The sequence below is a fragment of the Lissotriton helveticus genome, chromosome 12 (assembly GCF_964261635.1).
Source record: "Lissotriton helveticus chromosome 12, aLisHel1.1, whole genome shotgun sequence".
In the NCBI taxonomy this organism is placed as follows: domain Eukaryota; kingdom Metazoa; phylum Chordata; class Amphibia; order Caudata; family Salamandridae; genus Lissotriton; species Lissotriton helveticus.
In genome coordinates, this window is record NC_136073.1 from 902,585,290 (window position 1) to 902,606,097 (window position 20,808).

At 52.5% G+C, this 20,808-nt stretch overlaps 1 protein-coding gene across 4 annotated transcripts in view; it reads left to right on the forward strand.

The window, feature by feature from the left end:
* The first annotated feature begins 9,508 nt into the window (after positions 1–9,508).
* Positions 9,509–20,808, forward strand: part of LOC144799053 (uncharacterized) — a 194,036-nt gene continuing 182,736 nt past the window's right edge. For 2 of the 4 annotated variants that reach the window (XM_078670218.1, XM_078670220.1), the window contains exon 1: positions 13,007–13,111. The gene's annotated coding sequence lies outside the window, so the exon portion shown is untranslated. Of the gene's footprint in view, positions 9,710–13,006; positions 13,112–20,808 lie in introns of those variants that run through there. The other 2 variants (XM_078670219.1, XM_078670221.1) reach the window with 2 other exon arrangements.

The following is a 20,808-nucleotide window of genomic DNA, read 5'->3' on the forward strand; positions in this document are numbered from 1 at the left end:
CATTAAGAAAGACCTCTGTTGAGTCATTCAGATAGTCCTGCACCATCGACTCAAGGTCCTCAACGGTTCCTCCACTTTGCTTACTTTTTGCTGTGCCTGTGACCTTTTTTTGAGAACCATACCCAAGCAAAGTTAGCCAATCCGCTTCAGCAGCCACTGTTACTCTTGTGTGTGGTGCAGATTATCCGGTTGCCGGTGTCTTTAACGGCTGAGAGGTCACTTGTGCCACAGCCACAGGTGCAGAAGTGGATTCTTTTGACTGGGGATGGCCTGCTGATGCTGATGCTGATGTACTGCCTTCTCCTTCAATATCCTGCCGTTCTTTTTCAAACCTCTTGGCTGACCAGGCTAGCCAACGTTTGTACTTTTTAACATCTTCATCAGCAAAAGGAAAGAATGCTTGGCCTGCCAGCGCCTTTTTGTAGCGTGGATCCAGAATAGTAGCACAAATGTAATGCTGTTCTGAGTTGATCTTTTTAAGACGTTCATCACCACGTAGGCGCTCTAATAATTTCTCCGACATCTTTTTCTAACTCAGAAGACACCGCCTTCAGTTGGTGCTCCAGCATGCACAACAATGGGATAGCTTTTCCCAAATTACAGTCCTCCTGGCTGACTGCACGCGTGAAGAACTCAAAAGGACGAAGCATGTCTGTCAGGCTTTTAACTATGTCCCATTGCGCCGCACCCATCCGCAGGTCCTTCTGAGCTGTACCCTCTTTTAAGAAATAGTGATCGAGTACCGTATACTGCTCATACAGACGCTCAAGCATGTAGAAGGTTGAGTTCCAACGTGTTGCCACCTCCTGGATGAGTGCTTTCACTGGCATTCGACGTTCAAGTAGCAGGCTCCTCAGATGCTTCCGGGCCTTAAAAGAATGGCTGAAATGGTTGCACATTTTGCGGCAGGGGGCCATTACCTCGCACGCTGGACTGTCTTTATCACTCAAGAATTTTTGAACTACCAGGTTGATACAGTGCGCCAAACACGGCACTCTGAAATAGAATAGTGACCCAGCGCCATGGCCTTAACTACATTGGCGCCATTATCCGTGGAAACATAACCAATCTTGCGTTTTTTTGGGGACAGCCAGTGAAAGACCTTTTTGTTAAACTCGTCCAAAATGTTTTGTGATGTGTGACTTTTCTCCAAGCCAATCATGGCTAGTGCTGCATGTTTACGAGCAGCTTTAAAAACTTGGTCCGGGTCAACACCTGCGTTTAGCTTTGCTTTAACACCTGAAAAAGAGACCCAGTGTGCAGTGATGCACATGTAATCAGCTCCTGCGCCACTGGTCCACATGTCTGTTGTCAGATGTATTGTGTGAACAGCACTCTTCTGCAAAGCTGCCCCAATCGCCTCCAGCACATCTTCATGTAGTGCTGGAACCGCAACTCTGGCAAAATAGAACCGGCTAGGAACCTTCCATTTAGGGCAGAGCGTTGCCACTAATCCTAGAAAACCTACCGCTTCTACAAAAGAAAAAGGGAGAAGGTCCACAGCTAGCATTTTAGCCAGCTTAGTGTTATACAGACGCGTCAGTGGGTGGTTGCGTTCATATGGCGCGTCTGAAGAAAACATGGTTCTAATGTTGCCCTGGACCAAGCATTTACGGGATGATAATGACTTCGTTGACTTAATTATGCTCGCTGGTGAACTTTTGCGCGTTGGTGTCTCACTCGCTCCAACACTCTTAGTGTGCCACACGCTGCTGACAGGGGTACTGGGTGTAAGTGAAGTGTTTGACACGTCTTCTTCCTCCTCGTCATCATCAGATGCAACATCAACGTTTTCTTGACTTCCAATTCGGGCTTCCTTGATCGCATTTAGGTGCGCAAACCATAGGACAGTGTGCTGTCTCTCAAGATGACCTCTCTGGCCTCCGGTACCATAGTTGGTACCTGACTTACCACGACTAACTGCAAGGTTACAAAGGGTACAAATGGCGAACTTTTCCCTTTTTGGGCAAACAGTAAAGAAGTCCCAAACTGGGGACTTGAAGTGTCTGTGGGGGCCAGAGGAGGCGGCGATACTGGTGGTGGTGGTCATGCTGCTAATGCGAGATGAAGTGGAGGATCTGGATTGCCCAACTTTTGTACGTTGTGCACTTTCACCGCCACTAATTAAGGTCGAGGTGGATGGAGGTCCCTTCTTGTGAGAAAGAAATATGGAAGCGGTACGAGTTGGTGTACTTAACTCCAATGATTGTGGTGTTTCCACTGCCTCCTCGTCGACAACATCATCATCATCACGCTCAGCAGCTTTTCGGGCTAGGGTCAAAATGTCTGTTTGCTGCATGCCCGCTGGGGCTGCAGTGACCTTTATGATGACTGGGTCGTCGTTGTCAGAGTCTTCATCAGCAGCAGTATCCGCCACTTCTTGTTGAGCCTCATCATCACACTCCATAACTCTGAGACTTTGGACGAGCTTCCTTTTACGCTTAACTACCTTTGTCGGATCATGGTGTGCCTCACTCTCAGACGGCAGTGGTGCTGGTTCCCAATTTTGATCCGTATCATCAGAAGGAGGTGTGCTTGAAGAGGATGTAGACACCACCCTTGATCTCTTCCTTGCTAGGGGTGTGGAAGACAATGAAGGATCATCAGGAGGAGTGGCTTCCTCAAATGATACCTCGCCTTGATTGTCGATTTCCTGATGTGCCCCTACTTCGGGAGGAACAACTATTGTGGGCACTTGTGACCCTCCATGCACCTCTGCTTGCGCATCTCCTTGCGCTGCCTCTCCTTCCACATGTACTTGGGCTTGTACTTGCACATGTGATTGTTGTTGCGGCTGTGGTTGTTCCACACTCGTCAGATGAGTTACAACAACCTGTGTTGATTGAGGGACATTGCTGCTGCTTTCTTGCGATGAGCCAACATCACTGGTCGATGGTGATTGAAGAACTATACTGGCTGCCTCTGCAGCACTCAAGGGCTTGGACTTAAGTTGGCGTGGTGGTGGTGGTGGCACTGAGCCCAATGGAGCGGGGGTGCTGCTCCCAGCTTGGTCCCCAGCAGATCCCGCTACTGCTGCAGGCATACTTTTTTTTTTACTCCCAAAAAAAGGGACGGCCGGCACACCAGTCTCCTTGGTAACTTGCTTCTTCTGCTCCTTACTGGCAACTTTCTTGCTAGAGGAGCTACGGGTAACTTTTTTTGGGGCCATCTTCTTCAGAACAGCAGGCAGCAGTTGCACGAGTTGCAGAGTTGTCTGTGTCCAGACGTGACGTTGCGTGACGTTATGCTGCACACACACAGCGCTGCAGGACTTCTTCCTGGCACTGGTGGTTCTCTAGAGTCTTGTGCACCTAAAAGCAATGGAAGACAGAGGAACATCAGTTCAGTTATACACCCCAAAAAATGGAAAAACACAGAAAAATAAGCACAATCCCATCCCATCCATGATGTTTACATTCAAGACACCACACAGAAAGACTAGGCCCATGCAACACTCACTACCCCTGGGGATAATGGATGAAAAGTAGGCTAAATAAGTGCAGGCCTCAGACACTGCCTCTCTTTAAAATGGCCCCTTGCACCCCAAGCACATGTTGCCTGTACCAGCCAGCACTCAAGATGGCCACCACCACCACCCACATGGCCAGTCCACATCAACAGTACACCCCAAAAAAACAGAAAAACACCCAAAAATCACCACAATCCAATGCCATCCAGGATGTTTACCTTAAAGAGAGTGAGACCCCACAGGCACACTCAGGCCATGCACCACTACCCCTGGGCAAAAGGCCACACCAGCAGCCCCAAAAAAACGACAAAAAACACAAAAAACAGCACAATCCCAGCCCATCCATGGCCTCAATAGTGTTTAAATTCAAGAGGACACCCCACAGAAAGACTGGGCCCATGCAACACTCACCACCCCTGGGCAAAGGGCCCCACCAGCAGCCCCAAAAAACGACAAAAACCACAAAATTCAGCACAATCCTAGCCCATCCATGCTCTCAATGGTGTTTAAATTCAAGAAGACACCCCACAGAAAGACTAGGCCCATGCAACACTCACTACCCCTGGGGATAATGGATGAAAAGTAGGCTAAATAAGTGCAGGCCTCAGACACTGCCTCTCTTCAAAATGGCCCCTTGCACCCCAAGCACATGTTGCCTGTACCAGCCAGCACTCAAGATGGCCACCACCACCACCCACATGGCCAGTCCACATCAACAGTACACCCCAAAAAAACAGAAAAACACCCAAAAATCACCACAATCCAATGCCATCCAGGATGTTTACCTTAAAGAGAGTGAGACCCCACAGGCACACTCAGTCCATGCACCACTACCCCTGGGCAAAAGGCCACACCAGCAGCCCAAAAAAAACGACAAAAAACAGCACAATCCCAGCCCATCCATGGCCTCAATGGTGTTTAAATTCAAGAGGACACCCCACAGAAAGACTGGGCCCATGCAACACTCACCACCCCTGGGCAAAGGGCCCCACCAGCAGCCCCAAAAAACGACAAAAACTACAAAATTCAGCACAATCCAAGCCCATCCATGCTCTCAATGGTGTTTAAATTCAAGAAGACACCCCACAGAAAGACTAGGCCCATGCAACACTCACTACCCCTGGGGATAATGGATGAAAAGTAGGCTAAATAAGTGCAGGCCTCAGACACTGCCTCTCTTCAAAATGGCCCCTTGCACCCCAAGCACATGTTGCCTGTACCAGCCAGCACTCAAGATGGCCACCACCACCACCCACATGGCCAGTCCACATCAACAGTACACCCCAAAAAAACAGAAAAACACCCAAAACTCACCACAATCCAATGCCATCCAGGATGTTTACCTTAAAGAGAGTGAGACCCCACAGGCACACTCAGTCCATGCACCACTCACTACCCCTGGGCAAAAGGCCACACCAGCAGTCCCAAAAAAACGACAAAAAACACAAAAAACAGCACAATCCCAGCCCATCCATGGCCTCAATGGTGTTTAAATTCAAGAGGACACCCCACAGAAAGACTGGGCCCATGCAACACTCACCACCCCTGGGCAAAGGGCCCCACCAGCAGCCCCAAAAAACGACAAAAACCACAAAATTCAGCACAATCCAAGCCCATCCATGCCCTCAATGGTGTTTAAATTCAAGAAGACACCCCACAGAAAGACTAGGCCCATGCAACACTCACTACCCCTGGGGATAATGGATGAAAAGTAGGCTAAATAAGTGCAGGCCTCAGACACTGCCTCTCTTCAAAATGGCCCCTTGCACCCCAAGCACATGTTGCCTGTACCAGCCAGCACTCAAGATGGCCACCACCACCACCCACATGGCCAGTCCACATCAACAGTACACCCCAAAAAAACAGAAAAACACCCAAAAATCACCACAATCCAATGCCATCCAGGATGTTTACCTTAAAGAGAGTGAGACCGCACAGGCACACTCAGTCCATGCACCACTACCCCTGGGCAAAAGGCCACACCAGCAGCCCCAAAAAAACGACCAAAAACACAAAAAACAGCACAATCCCAGCCCATCCATGGCCTCAATGGTGTTTAAATTCAAGAGGACACCCCACAGAAAGACTGGGCCCATGCAACACTCACCACCCCTGGGCAAAGGGCCCCACCAGCAGCCCCAAAAAACGACAAAAACAAAAAAATCAGCACAATCCAAGCCCATCCATGGCCTCAATGGTGTTTAAATTCAACAAAACAGTTGTATCATGCACCCATAACCAACACTGGTCCTACTGGATACTGTGGCTACCCACAATATATTTTATTTAATGTTCTGAAAAAGTTCCAAAATTGTAGTTGCAGCAACTGTAATGCCCCAAACAAACTTACTTGTGAAAGTTGATTTCTAATCCAAAAGTGATCCAAAGAAAGTCAAAAAGGCCTCAAATCCAAATATCCAGCAGCACCCACAAAAAGTAATCCTTCAAGGTCAAGGTCCAAATGAAAGTGACCAGCACATGAAGAAAGCACTGGGAGGAGCCTGCTGGACAGGAACAGGAAGTTGGAGACTGTGGGGCACTTCCTTCCTCCCCCCACCCAAAAATGGACTCCTTGGAAAAAAAAGGCCATGCAAATGTCAACCTGAGGAGTGATTCTGATAAAAATCATCATTTTCTGAAGGTTTATCCTGTTTGCTGGTGGATTTCTTGTGCAGAATTGCTAAATCTCTATTTCGCGAGTGCGAGATTGTTCCTTTCCCCCGCAACTACGTGTTCGCAATTGCGAACTCTCGCGAGGCGTGCTGTGCAAGGTGGCAAGCCGCGATTACGTATTCGCGGGCGCCAAACTCCAGCGGGATCCCGCAGCAAGATCCAAAATGGCGCAGCACTCGCAAAATATGAGCGAGAAAAACAACTCGGCAAACGCTGAATGACGAAAAGTGAACGCCGTGAACCACGCCGCGCGCCGCAATATTGTATCACCAAGCAAAAAATCCGCCGCGAGCGAATTCACGGATTTTTGACAAATTCGCGAGAGTTCGCGGATTGCGAATTTGCCGAAAATCTGAAAAATCCGCGAGCGGAGCGGATTTTATGCCCATGCTTAGTTCTGATTACTGCTGTTCCTGAGACAATAGGACCGCTCCTTGGCATTGTTCTGATTACTGCTGTTCCTGAGACAACAGGACCTCTCCTTGGCATTGTTCTGATTGCTGCTGTTCCTGAGACAATAGGACCGCTCCTTGGCATTGTTCTGATTGCTGCCGTTCCTGAGACAATAGGATCGCTCCTTGGCGTTGTTCTGATTGTTGCTGTTCCTGAGACAATAGGACCGCTCCTTGGCATTGTTCTAATTGCTGTTGTTCCAGAGACAATATGATTGCTGCAGTCCCTGAGACAACAGGACCGCTCCTTGGCATTGTTCTGATTGCTGCTGTTCCTGAGACAATAGGACCGCTCCTTGGCATTGTTCTGATTGCTGCCGTTCCTGAGACAATAGGATCGCTCCCTAGCATTGTTCTGATTGCTGCTGTTCCTGAGACAATATGATTGCTGCAGTCCCTGAGACAATAGGACCGCTCCTTGGCATTGTTCTGATTACTGCTGTTCCTGAGACAACAGGACCGCTCCTTGGCATTGTTGTGATTGCTGCTGTTTCTGAGACAATAGGACCGCTCCTTGGCATTGTTCTGATTACTGCTGTTCCTGAGACAACTGGACCGCTCCTTGGCATTGTTCTGATTACTGCTGTTCCTGAGACAATAGGACCGCTCCTTGGCATTGTTCTGATTACTGCTGTTCCTGAGACAACAGGACCGCTCCTTGGCATTGTTCTGATTGCTGCTGTTCCTGAGACAATAGGACCGCTCCTTGGCATTGTTCTGATTGCTGCCGTTCCTGAGACAATAGGACCGCTCCTTGGCATTGTTCTGATTGCTGCCGTTCCTGAGACAATAGGACCGCTCCTTGGCATTGTTCTGATTGCTGCTGTTCCTGAGACAATAGGACCGCTCCTTGGCATTGTTCTGATCGCTGCCGTTCCTGAGACAATAGGACCGCTCCTTGGCATTGTTCTGATTGCTGCTGTTCCTGAGACATTATGATTGCTGCAGTCCCTGAGACAATAGGACCGCTCCTTATCATTGTTCTGATTACTGCTGTTCCTGAGACATTATGATTCCTGCAGTCCCTGAGACAATAGGACCGCTCCTTGGCATTGTTCTGATTGCTGCTGTTCCTGAGACATTATGATTGCTGCAGTCCCTGAGACAACAGGACCGCTCCTTGGCATTGTTCTGATTACTGCTGTTCCTGAGACAACAGGACCGCTCCTTGGCATTGTTCTGATTGCTGCTGTTCCTGAGACAATAGGACCGCTCCTTGGCATTGTTCTGATTGCTGCCGTTCCTGAGACAACAGGACCGCTCCTTGGCATTGTTCTGATTGCTGCTGTTCCTGAGACAATAGAACCGCTCCTTGGCATTGTTCTGATTGCTGCTGTTCCTGAGACAATAGGACCGCTCCTTGGCATTGTTCTGATTGCTGCTGTTCCTGAGACAACAGGACCACTCCTTGGCTTTGTTCTGATTGCTGCTGTTCCTGAGACAATAGAACCGCTCCTTGGCGTTGTTCTGATTGCTGCTGTTCTGGAGACAATAGGACCACTCCTTGGCGTTGTTGTGATTGCTGCCATTCCTGAGACAATAGGATCGCTCCTTGGCGTTGTTCTGATTGCTGCCATTCCTGAGACAATAGGACCACTCCCTGGCATTGTTGTGATTGCTGCCATTCCTGAGACAATAGGACCGCTCCTTGTATTGTTCTGATTACTGCCAGAGACAATAGGACCGCTCCTTGCATTGTTCTGATTACTGCCGGAGACAATAGGACCGCTCCTTGCATTGTTCTGATTGCTGCAGTTCCTGAGACAATAGGACCGCTCCTTGCATTGTTCTGATTGCTGCAGTTCCTGAGACAATAGGACCGCTCCTTGGCGTTGTTCTGATTGCTGCTGTTCCTGAGACAATAGGACCACTCCCTGGCATTGTTGTGATTGCTGCCATTCCTGAGACAATAGGACCGCTCCTTGTATTGTTCTGATTACTGCCAGAGACAATAGGACCGCTCCTTGCATTGTTCTGATTACTGCCGGAGACAATAGGACCGCTCCTTGCATTGTTCTGATTGCTGCAGTTCCTGAGACAATAGGACCGCTCCTTGCATTGTTCTGATTGCTGCAGTTCCTGAGACAATAGGACCGCTCCTTGGCGTTGTTCTGATTGCTGCTGTTCTGGAGACAATAGGACCGTTCCTTGGCATAGTTCTGATTGCTGCTGTTCCTGAGACAATAGGACCGCTCCTTGCATTGTTCTGATTGCTGCAGTTCCTGAGACAATAGGACCGCTCCTTGCATTGTTCTGATTGCTGCAGTTCCTGAGACAATAGGATCGCTCCTTGGCGTTGTTCTGATTGCTGCAGTTCCTGAGACAATAGGACCGCTCCTTGGCGTTGTTCTGATTGCTGCAGTTCCTGAGACAATAGGACCGCTCCTTGCATTGTTCTGATTACTGCCGGAGACAATAGGACCGCTCCTTGGCATTGTTCTGATTGCTGCAGTTCCTGAGACAATAGGACCGCTCCTTGCCATTGAGGCTGCTCAGGGACTTGGTGGCGCTGCACGGGTGCCATAATGTGACGTGTTCAAGGTGCTCTCGGGTTCAGCGGACGCCCAGAGGGTGCCATGAGGTTCGCAATGATTAACCGAGGGCGCTGCAGCCGGGCTGGCGGGACCAGGTTGCTATGGCAGGCCCAGGCAGTCCCTGCCCCTCTCCACCCCAGGGGGCATTTGTGCCCTCCACGCAGCTGCAGATGAAGTAGCCAGCTTTCCTGGGTAGCTTGTTCCTCCAGACCATGAACATTGGACCCTGCCCCCCCCCATCCCTTCACGTCAATCATTAACACACCCCTGCCCTGCAGTACCAGGGCCTCTGGTGCCAGCTGGGCACAGCCTGGCCTGAGTGGCACAGAACGGACTGGGCTCAGAGCTGACACCATCGGGGGGGGGGGGGGGGGGGGGAGGGGCAGGTGAGTGGCAGGCTCCAGTCATCACTCGCAGAGGCCCGGTCAGCTGAGCTCAGCTGTTTCCTTCCACCTCCCCCCCCCCCCCCACCACCACCTGACTCAGTGCCCCCCCTCGCTGCCTGACTAATGTTCAGGAGGTTATTCATCCAGAGACCTCTGCAGACAGAGGAGGAGAGAACATATGGTCGGTGAGAGAGGGTAAGAAACAGAATCAATGGTGTAGGTGACAGTGAGGGTGAAAGGAGGAGCTAGAGGAGAAGGACACAGCAGTGTGAGGAGGGGTGAGGGTGAAAGGCAGAGCTAGAGGAGGGGGACACAGCAGTGTGAGGAGGGGTGAGGGTGAAAGGAGGAGCTAGAGCAGGAGGACACAGCAGTGTGAGGAGGGGTGAGGGGGAAAGGTGGAGCAGAGAGGAGGGGGACACAGCAGTGTGAGGAGGGGTGAGGGTGAAAGGCGAAGCGAGAGGAGCAGGACACAGAAGTTTGAGGAGGGATGAGGGGGAAAGGCGAAGCTAGAAGAGGAGGACACAGCAGTGTGAGGAGGGGTGAGGGTGAAAGGAGGAGCTAGAGGAGGGGGATACAGCGGTGTGAGGAGGGGTGAGGGTGAAAGGAGGAGCTAGAGGAGGGGGACACAGCAGTGTGAGGAGGGGTGGGGGTGAAAGGAAGAGCTAGAGGAGGGGGACACAGCAGTGTGAGGAGGGGTGAGGGTGAAAGGAGGAGCTAGTGAAGGGGACAGCAGGATGAGGAGGGGTGAGGGTGAAAGGAGGAGCTAGAGGAGGGGGACACAGCTGTGTGAAGAGGGGTGAGGGGGAAAGGATGAGCTAGAGGAGGGGACATCAGTATGAGGAGGGGTGAGGGTGAAAGGAGGAGCTAGAGGAGGGGGACACAGCAGTGTGAGGAGGGGTGAGGGTGAAAGGAGGAGCTAGAGGAGGGGACAGCAGTATGAGGAGGGGTGAGGGTGAAAGGAGGAGCTAGAGGAGGGGGACACAGCAGTGTGAAGAGGGGTGAGGGTGAAAGGAGGAGCCAGAGAAGGGGACAGCAGGATGAGGAGGGTGAGGGTGAAAGTAGGAGCTAGAGGAGGGGGACACAGCAGTGTGAGGAGGGTTGAGGGTGAAAGTAGGAGCTAGAGGAGGGGACAGCAGGATGAGGAGGGGTGAGGGTGAAAGGGGGATCTAGAGGAGGGGGACACAGCAGTGTGAGGAAGGGTGAGGGTGAAAGGAGGAGCTAGAGGAGGGGACAGCAGTATGAGGAGGGGTGAGGGTGAAAGGAGGAGCTAGAGGAGGGGGACACAGCAGTGTGAGGAGGGGTGAGGGTGAAAGGAGGAGCTAGAGGAGGGGACAGCAGTATGAGGAGGGGTGAGGGTGAAAGGAGGAGCTAGAGGAGGGGGACACAGCAGTGTGAGGAGGGGCGAGGGTGAAAGGAGGAGCTAGAGGAGGGGGGCACAGCAGTGTGAGGAGGGGTAAGGGTGAAAGGAGGAGCTAGAGGAGGGGACAGCAGTATGAGGAGGGGTGAGGGTGAAAGGAGGAGCTAGAGGAGGGGACAGCAGTATGAGGAGGGGTGAGGGTGAAAGGAGGAGCTAGAGGAGGGGGACACAGCAGTGTGAGGAGGGGTGAGGGTGAAAGGAGGAGCTAGAGGAGGGGACAGCAGTATGAGGAGGGGTGAGGATGAAAGGAGGAGCTAGTGGAGGGGGACACAGCAGTGTGAAGAGGGGTGAGGGTGAAAGGAGGAGCTCGAGGAGGGGGACACAGCTGTGTGAAGAGGGGTGAGGGTGAAAGGAGGAGCTAGAGGAGGGGACATCAGTATGAGGAGGGGTGAGGGTGAAAGGAGGAGCTAGAGGAGGGGGACACAGCAGTGTGAGGAGGGGTGAGGGTGAAAGGAGGAGCTAGAGGAGGGGGACACAGCAGTGTGAGGAGGGGTGAGGGTGAAAGGAGGAGCTAGAGGAGGGGACAGCAGTATGAGGAGGGGTGAGGGTGAAAGGAGGAGCTAGAGGAGGGGGACACAGCAGTGTGAGGGTGAAAGGAGGAGCTAGAGGAGGGGACAGCAGTATGAGGAGGGGTGAGGGTGAAAGGAGGAGCTAGAGGAGGGGGACACAGCAGTGTGAAGAGGGGTGAGGGTGAAAGGAGGAGCTAGAGAAGGGGACAGCAGGATGAGGAGGGTGAGGGTGAAAGTAGGAGCTAGAGGAGGGGGACACAGCAGTGTGAGGAGGGTTGAGGGTGAAAGTAGGAGCTAGAGGAGGGGACAGCAGGATGAGGAGGGGTGAGGGTGAAAGGGGGATCTAGAGGAGGGGGACACAGCAGTGTGAGGAGGGGTGAGGGTGAAAGGAGGAGCTAGAGGAGGGGACAGCAGTGTGAGGAGGGGTGAGGGTGAAAGGAGGAGCTAGAGTAGGGGTACACAGCAGTGTGAGGAGGGGTGAGGGTGAAAGGAGGAGCTAGAGTAGGGGTACACAGCAGTGTGAGGAGGGGTGAGGGTGAAAGGAGGAGCTAGAGTAGGGGTACACAGCAGTGTGAGGAGGGGTGAGGGTGAAAGTAGGAGCTAGAGGAGGGGGACACAGCAGTGTGAGGAGGGGTGAGGGTGAAAGGAGGAGCTAGAGTAGGGGTACACAGCAGTGTGAGGAGGGGTGAGGGTGCCGAAGAAGGAATGAAGGCAGAGGCTGTGCACCAGTAGGAAAGGCAGATGAGGGTTTACGACGAATCGTTCAGCAAGGTGTGTGTGTCTCAGCCTCTTAACTGGCAAAGGTGAAAGGCTGAGCAAATCTGTCCACTACATTTGTATACATCTTCACAGAGTGCGATTAAGTGAGTTTAACAGAAGGAATGTTGAGGTGCGTCATGAAGAGGGAATGTACAGGTGAGGCATGAAGAGAGAGTGTTGGAGTGAGCTGTGTAGAGAGAGTGTTGAGGTGATTCTAGGAGCGAGAGTGTTGAGGCGAGCTGTGGAGACAGAGGTGAGCTGTGTAGAGGGAGTGTTGAGGTGAGCTGTGTAGAGGGAGTGTTGGGGTGAGCTGTGTAGAGGGGTGTTGAGGTGATTCTAGAAGCGGGAGTGTTGAGGCGAGCTGTGGAGACAGAGGTGAGCTGTGAGGAGGGAGTGCTGAATTAAGTTCCGTAGAATGAATGTCAGGGAGTGAGTGAGTGCTCAGAGGGAATGAGTGTAGACGTGAGTCCTGCACAGTCCTTTTAAAGTCAGCCAGGCTTTCCAAACCGGTCAGTCCCTTATCTGCCTCGGAGGGGGCCCCGAGGTCCTGGGTTTGGGGAGGGGGTGGGGGCTGCAGGTTGGGAGGTGAAGAAGAGCTTTGGCAGCAGTGACAAGGAGCCTTCCAGGGGTGAGCTCTCCTCCAGCGTGCAGCCCCCTCTACACCGCCAGGAGACGGGTGAGTTCTTCGGAGGAGCTGCAGCTCAGGAGGTGCTGCCCCCGCTCCGGAGAGGAGCTGCACAGGCGCCCCAGACCCCGCCAGGAGCTCTGGGCGGGGAGGGGAGGGACGGGGAGGGGCGGGGGAGGGTCAGACCTCAGAGCAGGTGTATGTGACAGCAGCACTGGGCGCCTCTGGACTCTGGAGAGACCAGGCACGAGCAGCGGAGCTCCGTCTGGAGGGAGCTGCACCTGCAGGTGGGACCGGAGTGGGGGCATTGGGGGAGGGGGGCATACGGGGGGGCGGGAGGCGCACTGTGGGAGGAGTGGGAGGGTGTCCCCTGAAGCAAGCATCTCTGAATATAAACTGCAAAGAGAGCTCCCTTTCACCTGTGCCTGTGTGAAATGTTAGTGTGAGCTCCACGCGAAGCTCCCTCTCACCCCTGTGTGTATGACTTGTGTTACTGTAGTCTCCGCAGGGAGCTCCCTCTCACCCCTGTGTGTATGACTTGTGTTACTGTAATCTCTGCAGGGAGCTCCCTCTCACCCCTGTGTGTATGACTTGTGTTACTGTAGTCTCTGCAGGGAGCTCCCTCTCACCCCTGTGTGTATGACTTGTGTTACTGTAGTCTCTGCAGGGAGCTCCCTCTCACCCCTGTGTGTATGACTTGTGTTACTGTAGTCTCTGCAGGGAGCTCCCTCCCACCCCTGTGTGTACGACTTGTGTTACTGTAGTCTCCGCAGTGAGCTCCTTCTCCCCCCTGTGTGTATGACTTGTGTTACTGTAATCTCCACAGGGAGCTCCCTCTCACCCCTGTGTGTATGACTTGTGTTACTGTAATCTCCACAGGGAGCTCCCTCTCACCCCTGTGTGTATGACTTGTGTTACTGTAATCTCTGCAGGGAGCTCCCTCTCACCCCTGTGTGTATGACTTGTGTTACTGTATTCTCCACAGGGAGCTCCCTCTCACCCCTGTGTGTATGACATGTGTTACTGTAATCTCCACAGGGAGCTCCCTCTCACACCTGTGTGTATGACTTGTGTTACTGTAATCTCCACAGGGAGCTCCCTCTCACCCCTGTGTGTATGACTTGTGTTACTGTAATCTCTGCAGGGAGCTCCCTCTCACCCCTGTGTGTATGACTTGTGTTACTGTAATCTCCGCCGGGAGCTCCCTCTCACCCCTGTGTGTATGACTTGTGTTACTGTAATCTCTGCAGGGAGCTCCCTCTCACCCCTGTGTGTATGACTTGTGTTACTGTAATCTCCACAGGGAGCTCCCTCTCACCCCTGTGTGTATGACTTGTGTTACTGTAATCTCTGCAGGGAGCTCCCTCTCACCCCTGTGTATAACTTGTGTTACTGTAATCTCCATAGGGAGCTCCCTCTCACCCCTGTGTGTATGACTTGTGTTACTGTAATCTCTGCAGGGATCCCCCTCTCACCCCTGTGTGTATGACTTGTGTTACTGTAGTCTCTGCAGGGAGCTCCCTCTCACCCCTGTGTGTATGACTTGTTTTACTGTAGTCTCTGCAGGGAGCTCCCTCTCACCCCTGTAGGTATGACTTGTGTTACTGTCATCTCCGCAGGGAGCTCCCTCTCACCCCTGTGTGTATGACTTGTGTTACTGTAATCTCTGCAGGGAGCTCCCTCTCACCCCTGTGTTTGACTTGTGTTACTGTAGTCTCAGCAGGAAGCTCCCTCTCACCCCTGTGTATGACTTGTGTTACTGTCATCTCCGCAGGGAGCTCCCTCTCACCCCTGTGTGTATGACTTGTGTTACTGTAGTCTCTGCAGGGAGCTCCCTCTCACCCCTGTGTGTATGACTTGTGTTACTGTAGTCTCTGCAGGGAGCTCCCTCTCACCCCTGTAGGTATGACTTGTGTTACTGTCATCTCCGCAAGGGAGCTCCCTCTCACCCCTGTGTGTATGACTTGTGTTACTGTAATCTCTGCAGGGAGCTCCCTCTCACCCCTGTGTTTGACTTGTGTTACTGTAGTCTCAGCAGGAAGCTCCCTCTCACGCCTGTGTATGACTTGTGTTACTGTCATCTCCGCAGGGAGCTCCCTCTCACCCCTGTGTGTATGACTTGTGTTACTGTAGTCTCTGCAGGGAGCTCCCTCTCACCCCTGTGTGTATGACTTGTGTTACTGTAGTCTCTGCAGGGAGCTCCCTCTCACCCCTGTAGGTATGACTTGTGTTACTGTCATCTCCGCAGGGAGCTCCCTCTCACCCCTGTGTGTATGACTTGTGTTACTGTAATCTCTGCAGGGAGCTCCCTCTCACCCCTGTGTTTGACTTGCGTTACTGTTATCTCAGCAGGGAGCTCCATCTCACCCCTGTGTTTGCCTTGTGTTACTGTAGTCTCAGCAGGAAGCTCCCTCTCACCCCTGTGTATGACTTGTGTTACTGTCATCTCCACAGGGAGCTCCCTCTCACCCCTGTGTGTATGACTTGTGTTACTGTAGTCTCTGCAGGGAGCTCCCTCTCACCCCTGTGTGTATGACTTGTGTTAATGTAGTCTCTGCAGGGAGCTCCCTCTCACCCCTGTGTGTATGACTTGTGTTACTGTAGTCTCTGCAGGGAGCTCCCTCTCACCCCTGTGTGTATGACTTGTGTTACTGTAGTCTCTGCAGGGAGCTCCCTCTCACCCCTGTAGGTATGACTTGTCTTACTGTCATCTCCGCAGGGAGCTCCCTCTCACCCTTGTGTGTATGACTTGTGTTACTGTAGTCTCCGCAGGGAGCTCCCTCTCACCCCTGTGTTTGACTTGTGTTACTGTAGTCTCAGCAGGAAGCTCCCTCTCACCCCTGTGTATGACTTGTGTTACTGTCATCTCCGCAGGGAGCTCCCTCTCACCCCTGTGTGTATGACTTGTGTTACTGTAGTCTCTGCAGGGAGCTCCCTCTCACCCCTGTGTGTATGACTTGTGTTACTGTCATCTCCGCAGGGAGCTCCCTCTCACCCCTGTGTGTATGACTTTTGTTACTGTAATCTCCGCCGGGAGCTCCCTCTCACCCCTGTGTGTATGACTTGTGTTACTGTAGTCTCTTCAGGGAGCTCCCTCTCACCCCTGTGTGTATGACTTGTGTTACTGTAGTCTCTGCAGGGAGCTCCCTCTCACCCCTGTGTGTATGACTTGTGTTACTGTAGTCTCTGCAGGGAGCTCCCTCTCACCCCTGTGTGTATGACTTGTGTTACTGTAGTCTCTGCAGGGAGCTCCCTCTCACCCCTGTGTGTATGACTTGTGTTACTGTAGTCTCTGCAGGGAGCTCCCTCTCACCCCTGTGTGTATGACTTGTGTTACTGTAGTCTCTGCAGGGAGCTCCCTCTCACCCCTGTGTGTATGACTTGTGTTACTGTAGTCTCTGCAGGGAGCTCCCTCTCACCCCTGTGTGTATGACTTGTGTTACTGTAGTCTCCGCAGGGAGCTCCCTCTCACCCCTGTGTGTATGACTTGTGTTACTGTAGTCTCTGCAGGGAGCTCCCTCTCACCCCTGTGTGTATGACTTGTGTTACTGTAGTCTCTGCAGGGAGCTCCCTCCCACCCCTGTGTGTACGACTTGTGTTACTGTAGTCTCCGCAGTGAGCTCCTTCTCCCCCCTGTGTGTATGACTTGTGTTACTGTAATCTCCACAGGGAGCTCCCTCTCACCCCTGTGTGTATGACTTGTGTTACTGTAATCTCCACAGGGAGCTCCCTCTCACCCCTGTGTGTATGACTTGTGTTACTGTAATCTCTGCAGGGAGCTCCCTCTCACCCCTGTGTGTATGACTTGTGTTACTGTATTCTCCACAGGGAGCTCCCTCTCACCCCTGTGTGTATGACATGTGTTACTGTAATCTCCACAGGGAGCTCCCTCTCACACCTGTGTGTATGACTTGTGTTACTGTAATCTCCACAGGGAGCTCCCTCTCACCCCTGTGTGTATGACTTGTGTTACTGTAATCTCTGCAGGGAGCTCCCTCTCACCCCTGTGTGTATGACTTGTGTTACTGTAATCTCCGCCGGGAGCTCCCTCTCACCCCTGTGTGTATGACTTGTGTTACTGTAATCTCTGCAGGGAGCTCCCTCTCACCCCTGTGTGTATGACTTGTGTTACTGTAATCTCCACAGGGAGCTCCCTCTCACCCCTGTGTGTATGACTTGTGTTACTGTAATCTCTGCAGGGAGCTCCCTCTCACCCCTGTGTATAACTTGTGTTACTGTAATCTCCATAGGGAGCTCCCTCTCACCCCTGTGTGTATGACTTGTGTTACTGTAATCTCTGCAGGGATCCCCCTCTCACCCCTGTGTGTATGACTTGTGTTACTGTAGTCTCTGCAGGGAGCTCCCTCTCACCCCTGTGTGTATGACTTGTTTTACTGTAGTCTCTGCAGGGAGCTCCCTCTCACCCCTGTAGGTATGACTTGTGTTACTGTCATCTCCGCAGGGAGCTCCCTCTCACCCCTGTGTGTATGACTTGTGTTACTGTAATCTCTGCAGGGAGCTCCCTCTCACCCCTGTGTTTGACTTGTGTTACTGTAGTCTCAGCAGGAAGCTCCCTCTCACCCCTGTGTATGACTTGTGTTACTGTCATCTCCGCAGGGAGCTCCCTCTCACCCCTGTGTGTATGACTTGTGTTACTGTAGTCTCTGCAGGGAGCTCCCTCTCACCCCTGTGTGTATGACTTGTGTTACTGTAGTCTCTGCAGGGAGCTCCCTCTCACCCCTGTAGGTATGACTTGTGTTACTGTCATCTCCGCAAGGGAGCTCCCTCTCACCCCTGTGTGTATGACTTGTGTTACTGTAATCTCTGCAGGGAGCTCCCTCTCACCCCTGTGTTTGACTTGTGTTACTGTAGTCTCAGCAGGAAGCTCCCTCTCACGCCTGTGTATGACTTGTGTTACTGTCATCTCCGCAGGGAGCTCCCTCTCACCCCTGTGTGTATGACTTGTGTTACTGTAGTCTCTGCAGGGAGCTCCCTCTCACCCCTGTGTGTATGACTTGTGTTACTGTAGTCTCTGCAGGGAGCTCCCTCTCACCCCTGTAGGTATGACTTGTGTTACTGTCATCTCCGCAGGGAGCTCCCTCTCACCCCTGTGTGTATGACTTGTGTTACTGTAATCTCTGCAGGGAGCTCCCTCTCACCCCTGTGTTTGACTTGCGTTACTGTTATCTCAGCAGGGAGCTCCATCTCACCCCTGTGTTTGCCTTGTGTTACTGTAGTCTCAGCAGGAAGCTCCCTCTCACCCCTGTGTATGACTTGTGTTACTGTCATCTCCACAGGGAGCTCCCTCTCACCCCTGTGTGTATGACTTGTGTTACTGTAGTCTCTGCAGGGAGCTCCCTCTCACCCCTGTGTGTATGACTTGTGTTACTGTAGTCTCTGCAGGGAGCTCCCTCTCACCCCTGTGTGTATGACTTGTGTTACTGTAGTCTCTGCAGGGAGCTCCCTCTCACCCCTGTGTGTATGACTTGTGTTACTGTAGTCTCTGCAGGGAGCTCCCTCTCACCCCTGTAGGTATGACTTGTGTTACTGTCATCTCCGCAGGGAGCTCCCTCTCACCCTTGTGTGTATGACTTGTGTTACTGTAGTCTCCGCAGGGAGCTCCCTCTCACCCCTGTGTTTGACTTGTGTTACTGTAGTCTCAGCAGGAAGCTCCCTCTCACCCCTGTGTATGACTTGTGTTACTGTCATCTCCGCAGGGAGCTCCCTCTCACCCCTGTGTGTATGACTTGTGTTACTGTAGTCTCTGCAGGGAGCTCCCTCTCACCCCTGTGTGTATGACTTGTGTTACTGTCATCTCCGCAGGGAGCTCCCTCTCACCCCTGTGTGTATGACTTTTGTTACTGTAATCTCCGCCGGGAGCTCCCTCTCACCCCTGTGTGTATGACTTGTGTTACTGTAGTCTCTTCAGGGAGCTCCCTCTCACCCCTGTGTGTATGACTTGTGTTACTGTAGTCTCTGCAGGGAGCTCCCTCTCACCCCTGTGTGTATGACTTGTGTTACTGTAGTCTCTGCAGGGAGCTCCCTCTCACCCCTGTGTGTATGACTTGTGTTACTGTAGTCTCTGCAGGGAGCTCCCTCTCACCCCTGTGTGTATGACTTGTGTTACTGTAGTCTCTGCAGGGAGCTCCCTCTCACCCCTGTGTGTATGACTTGTGTTACTGTAGTCTCTGCAGGGAGCTCCCTCTCACCCCTGTGTGTATGACTTGTGTTACTGTAGTCTCTGCAGGGAGCTCCCTCTCACCCCTGTGTGTATGACTTGTGTTACTGTAGTCTCCGCAGGGAGCTCCCTCTCACCCCTGTGTGTATGACTTGTGTTACTGTAGTCTCTGCAGGGAGCTCCCTCTCACCCCTGTGTGTATGACTTGTGTTACTGTAGTCTCTGCAGGGAGCTCCCTCTCACCCCTGTAGGTATGACTTGTGTTACTGTCATCTCCGCAGGGAGCTCCCTCTCACCCCTGTGTGTATGACTTGTGTTACTGTAGTCTCCGCAGGGAGCTCCCTCTCACCCCTGTGTTTGACTTGTGTTACTGTAGTCTCAGCAGGAAGCTCCCTCTCACCCCTGTGTATGACTTGTGTTACTGTCATCTCCGCAGGGAGCTCCCTCTCACCCCTGTGTGTATGACTTGTGTTACTGTAGTCTCTGCAGGGAGCTCCCTCTCACCCCTGTGTGTATGACTTGTGTTACTGTCATCTCCGCAGGGAGCTCCCTCTCACCCCTGTGTGTATGACTTGTGTTACTGTAATCTCCGCCGGGAGCTCCCTCTCACCCCTGTGTGTATGACTTGTGTTACTGTAGTCTCTGCAGGGAGCTCCCTCTCACCCCTGTGTGTATGACTTGTGTTACTGTAGTCTCTGCAGGGAGCTCCCTCTCACCCCTGTGTGTATGACTTGTGTTACTGTAGTCTCTGCAGGGAGCTCCCTCTCACCCCTGTGTGTATGACTTGTGTTACTGTAGTCTCTGCAGGGAGCTCCCTCTCACCCCTGTGTGTATGACTTGTGTTACTGTAGTCTCTGCAGGGAGCTCCCTCTCACCCCTGTGTGTATGACTTGTGTTACTGTAGTCTCTGCAGGGAGCTCCCTCTCACCCCTGTGTGTATGACTTGTGTTACTGTAGTCTCTGCAGGGAGCTCCCTCTCACCCCTGTGTGTATGACTTGTGTTACTGTAGTCTCTGCAGGGAGCTCCCTCTCACCCCTGTGTGTATGACTTGTGTTACTGTAATCTCTGCAGGGAGCTCCCTCTCACCCCTGTGTGTATGACTTGTGTTACTGTAGTCTCTGCAGGGAGCTCCCTCTCACCCCTGTGTGTATGACTTGTGTTACTGTAGTCTCTGCAGAGAGCTCCCTCTCACCCCTGTGTGTATGACTTGTGTTACTGTAGTCTCTGCAGGGAGCTCCCTCTCACCCCTGTGTGTATGACTTGTGTTACTGTAGTCTCTGCAGGGAGCTCCCTCTCACCCCTGTGTGTATGACTTGTGTTACTGTAGTCTCCGCAGGGAGCTCCCTCTCACCCCTGTGTGTATGACTTGTGTTACTGTAGTCTCCGCAGGGAGCTCCCTCTCACCCCTGTGTGTATGACTTGTGTTACTGTAGTCTCTGCAGGGAGCTCCCTCTCACCCCTGTGTGTATGACTTGTGTTACTGTAGTCTCTGCAGGGAGCTCCCTCTCACCCCTGTGTGTATGACTTGTGTTACTGTAGTCTCCGCAGGGAGCTCCCTCTCACCCCTGTGTGTATGACTTGTGTTACTGTCATCTCCGCAGGGAGCTCCCTCTCACACCTGTGTGTATGACTTGTGTTACTGTCATCTCCGCAGGGAGCTCCCTCTCACCCCTGTGTGTATGACTTGTGTTACTGTAGTCTCCGCAGGGAGCTCCCTCTCACCCCTGTGTGTATGACTTGTGTTACTGTCATCTCCGCAGGGAGCTCCCTCTCACCCCTGTGTGTATGACTTGTGTTACTGTCAT